The sequence below is a fragment of the Triticum urartu genome, chromosome 3A (genome assembly GCF_056163025.1).
Source record: "Triticum urartu cultivar PI428250 chromosome 3A, HENAU_Tu73, whole genome shotgun sequence".
Taxonomy (NCBI): domain Eukaryota; kingdom Viridiplantae; phylum Streptophyta; class Magnoliopsida; order Poales; family Poaceae; genus Triticum; species Triticum urartu.
In genome coordinates, this window is record NC_141875.1 from 681,997,197 (window position 1) to 682,002,355 (window position 5,159).

The window sequence follows — 5,159 nt, forward strand, 5'->3', positions numbered from 1 at the left end:
ACAAATTTAGTTATGTTGATAAAAATTTAAATTGTAAATGCATGAAAAAAAGAAACAGTTGAATTAAAAATCCATATTTGCGTTCTCGAGTCCATGTTTAGTCCTTATCAAAGATGAAAATGAATTCCGAACATGAGGGTACCAGGAGACGACCCCGAACATTAAGTTTTTTTTAGTTGTGAGAAATGCAAACGAAGTCAGAAAAGAATGAAACTTGGCATGATGCCCCCATATCACACCTAGAGGCTAAGGCAAATGTCTGAGAAGGTTCTCAAAAATTGTGCCGTACATTATTTAGAAAGCGGACAATCTTCAAGGAAAGAACATGTCATCTTTGAAGGCAAAGCGGCTGCTGCTTTATCCGCTGGCCTTGAATTTTTGCATGGCAGTGCACGGCCTAGCTCTCGGTGTATGTATCAATTCTTGAGTTCGTTGTTGACACGTTTTGTGCCTCTACGTGCCAGTTGCATCGTGTTACTCTCGGGCGCGTTCCCTCTTTGTAGAGAGGAGATATCGAGGAGAGACGAATACACACACATGCCAAGTTCATTTGTGCTGAGAGAGCGTGCCTCCAAAAGCAGTGCTCCTTGAGGACATGATTATGCCCGTGTTTGCGTGAGTCAAACTGTTGAAAAAAAAGGGTACAACCTGTGGTCTAATAAGAGTTGTCTTTCCGTACTGTTGTCCTGAAGAGATGTTTGACAGGAGAATGAAAAAAAAAAAAGAACAAACACGACCACAGTGGGAGTCGAACCCACGACCTTCTGATCCGAAGTCAGACGCGCCAATCCACTGCGCTATGCGGTCACTGTGCTGGCAAAATATCAACACAGCACTGACATCACGATTTATCAAGTTCAGAGTAAGGACGTACAAACAAAGATGGTCGAAAGCACAACACGTAATCCACTGCGCAAGGACGTACGGAACCAATGATCTCCAGGAGGTAGTAATAATTGCAAACCGTGCAACAGATAAATGCAATAAGGTATTCACAGATTTCAGGGGTCGGCAATACCATCCTGGTTACAACCAGAGTCCAGAAACACAGACAATCACCATTCACAGTGGTAGATGCAGTATAAAACTGAATTATAACAGAATACTTCGTTGACTAGTCTGGAACTACGATGCAACATGTAAGTAATCAAATTTAAAAAGTTGTACCCCAAGGTGTTCTCCAAGGCAGCAAAGACAAAAATCCGCATCTTCTTATTGTCAGCTACAACAAAGGGTGCAAACAGGAAACACACTAAAAGTTGACTATTAAGGAAGACCACTTATCAAGCGGTCAAATCAATTCTCAAGTAAAGCAAGTAGTGATATGAGGCATAAAGATTGCTAAATAGTATCAAGTGCAGAGAAGACCATAAGGAGAATTGGAAAATATTTCAGGAGCAAAGTAAAACGACTTGGTAACTGTAGCATCAACACAACTAGTAGCCCCTTCAGCCCGAAAGTTTATCGAAACGAGAATCCCATTGTTAGATTGTGGAGCAAAATGAAGCCTTCTCAGGACGTTTGCTCTTTGAGCCGACAGATTGGCCGTCCACAAAAATCCAGGCCGTTGGATTCTTGATGGATGGATGCGGGCCGTTGGATCGAAACTGATGTTACAACCAATGAATAGTGTTGCATCTTTCTTACTTCTGGTTTTTTTCCTTATCTCGCTGACTGGTGAGCCACGCCCTGGGTGGTCCACCACTCTCAGTGACTCTGGAGCCTTGTGCGACCGGTGCAAGTTCAAATGGGCGTGGGGTCATGCCACCGCGTGTAAAATTGGGAGGCCCCCGAGGGCAATTTCATCGCTCCATGTTATTGCACTCGCGTGGCGCTTCGTGTGTGGCTCGTCATGCTTAGAAGCAAGAGAGTGATTGGAATCGGAGGAATCCTAGTCGACGGCATCGTTCCTCTGCCCTCCCTCTCTCAGGCCCGAGCTACCACCTCTCTGCGCCTCCCCACGGGATCCTATTGCCGACGATCGAGTCTTGGCGAGCACCCGACGATGGTCGATAAGGAGATCCAGCGCGAGTCGCTACCACACTTGAAACCTTGGCATGTCGGGAAGCTCTTTCACTAGCCCTAGACCTCATGGTGGGTAGACTTGCCGTTGCATGTGATTCAAAGACGGTGGTAGCGGACATCAGCAAGGGCACCAAAAGAAGATATTCAGCCATTGTTAAAGAAATTGGGTTACGATTGAAAGAGTTTTGCACACGTGATATCAAATTTGAAGGCCGAGCTTCCAATTGGGAAGCACATAATTTAGGAATCGCGAACTGAAGAGACATAGGCGTGTGCGCGAAAGCCTCATACTGGGCCGGCCAAGGGCGTCATGTTGCAGGCGTAGGCTCCGCTAGTTGATGCCTACGGGCTTCAACTAGGATCATACTATCTATCCAAACCCTCTTTCTGTTTTGGGGAGGTCCAACCTAGTTTCAAAATCCTTTGAAAAGAGAAATATAAGAGTCCTATTATAGTCAGACGAGGAGGTAGGCTTAGTTCCCGCTTGGTTATACTTGCTTCTAGCGGTCTATCGAGCATCAAGAGGTAGGGGAAAACTTGAATTTCATTATTGATCTCTTGGTTACCCTCTTTATGGAAGCACATAATTTTCTGTTTTCACCTCAATAGTGGAGGAAAGCAAAGATGCAAAAGATCGAACTATAGACGATGAATTCGAAGAACCTTGATGAAATATTTGAATTTACCACGGATCTTTCATGTCATACATGCTTCAAATTTTTTGATCTAATGTACTATGTTTGGTTTATCAATAGAGTCAGGTCATTTAAAGTATGAAAATTCCAAAGCCTTTGATTAATTTGTCATATGGTTTCATTCTAACCAATTTGGAAAATACTAAATACATTGGAATCCAATTGTAGGACCTTGAAATTATCATAGGATAGTAAGGGCATCTCCACACGGCGCCTCAAAACTCTCGGAAAGGCATCGCCCGGACACTTTTTTGCATCCAATGCAGTCCCCTAAACATCTGGGGACCAATCGGCATCTCCATTTTTATGCAAACCGGTAGCAAATCAGGCATAGCTTTGTGGGAGTCCGGACACCATGTGGGTGTCTTCTTGGCCCAATGTCAGTTGGATCATATGTACTCACAGCCCATGTGTTTTTTCCTCTAGGTCCACCTGGCCCACCTTTGCTATTTGGACTTTATGCTTATTCAAGTGATACGGTTCGATGGCCAGCTCCAGTATCATGCCACAAAGTGGTCTGTGGATGGATAGTGTGTCTGTTTTAGGAGATAGCATTGTAGATTCCCTAAGCATGGCTAAGAGCGAGTATAGAGGGAGAAACAAATCCCCCTAAATGGTTCCACTTCCACCATAGTCCTCCCAAAACAGAAAGCCTAGTGTGGCCTCACTCCCTTGCAACTGGGCAAAGCAGCATGGCAGACAACAGCAGTGGGGAAATTACTCATCGTTGGTCCCTACTTTGAAGGTATGTTGGCGCGGTTGCATGTTGTCTCATCATTCCCTTGTAGTGGTGGATTGGGTGGCTGCAGCGTGCCACCTCGGCTAGAGCCTTTGCTCCAGGTGGTCGTGATGCACCACTTCTCCCTCACCTCGCCTCCTTGTCGTCAACCACGACCAGATCCAGTGCGACGACTATTTATTTAGGTCATTTTTGTTGCGCTTCTGCCCTCCATCATCCTTTTCGTTTCCCTTTGTTCACCTTGGTCGTCCTCGGACATATCTTGTGGTGGCTTGACGAGTTTAGGACTCAGGAGCATCTTGATAGCTTGTTTCCAACCATTGGGTGGTATTGTCCCGTGTCTCTTGAATCCATTGTTTTGTTCGTTGGTCGGTCACCAGCCACTCTTCCGATCATTCCTTCACTAGATCGAGTAGTTGTCCATCGGATCAGGTGCTTGCTCTCTGTTGTTGTCATATCTTCCTTAAGGCGATGGAAGATGGTCTCTTGGGTCGTCCTGGACGACACACGGTGCTCGTTCCGTCCTCGGAAGTCATTCTTCATGTCATGAGGGTTGATACCATCGCCTTGTATATTCCCTTCTCTCGAAGGCTGGGTGGTGGATGGATCGGTTATGTGGGCTTGCTTGCTGTGTTACGCTTTTGCGGTAATGTTCTCCTAGTTTCGGTGCTTCACTCAGTAAACGTCTTGGATCACACTATGTGGGTGGTTGATGATGGTGTCCTTGTGTTGCTCCTGGTCTTGTTATGGTTGGTCGTGTTCTACTTGGTGTTGCTTGTCCAGCTTACATATGTCGAAGTTCGAACCTCCACGCCGATGGTATTAACTTTGCGTGTTTCGTTCTTGGGTTGCTAGAGTTTCTTTGTAGGTTGTGGGGCCAGAGTTTCTTTGTAGGTTGTTCCGTTTGTGTGAAGATGTGATGATCGTGTTGTTTGGCTCCCACCATCATTGGAAATGTGATGGTTTTGGTGTTTAGGTCGGCCATCTTCGGTGATGTATTGGTCGTAGTGTTTGGCTCCCACCATAATTTGAAATGTAATGGTTGTGGTGTTTTGGTCGGCCATCTTCGCTGATGTATTGGTCGTGGTGTTTGGGTCAAAGCATCTTTGCCGATAAATGGATCATACAGTCTTTACGTTGTACTCTCTTTCTTATTAATTAATGGTATGCAGCTCTCCTGCATGTTTGAAAGAAAATGACGACTACAAAAATAAGAGAGTGACTATATCACAGTCCCCTGGAAAAAAAATTGGGGTAAGTCGATTTGGTTTAAGCCGTTGGATGAGAAATGGATGGTCATATCTCTTTCTTTAACCTCCAGCCAAAGATGTCATGTGCATCTTCTTCCCCAAACCACCAACCCCCCCCCCCCCCCCCCCCGACCACCATCAGTCCCGTGCTGGCCCACCCACTGCCATCCCTCTAACCCGCCTGGCGGGGAACAAAAATTTTCGTCGAGCCTGCACTCTCCCCACAGGCCCACACCCCTAAGATAGATCGTTGGCGAGCTTGCCACCCTAAGATAGATTGTCGGCAAGCCTGCCACCCTAAGATAGATCTCCAGCGGTTGCTCCATCCTTCTTTACTTTGCCTCCGGCCAACTTGCTTCTTCTTCGAAAAATCAACTGACCCAAATTGCAAATTCGGGCTATTTACATACAGCTATTGTGTAAAGATAAAGGGTCCATTTAGGTCGAAAG

The 5,159-nt window shown here is 45.8% G+C and overlaps 1 non-coding gene across 1 annotated transcript; it reads right to left on the minus strand.

Annotated features, from left to right (window-relative positions):
- Positions 1-733: 733 nt before the first annotated feature.
- TRNAR-UCG (transfer RNA arginine (anticodon UCG)) lies at positions 734-807 on the minus strand. Its single transcript has one exon. It is a non-coding gene; the product is annotated as a tRNA-Arg (tRNA).
- Between the last annotated feature and the right edge of the window lie 4,352 nt (positions 808-5,159).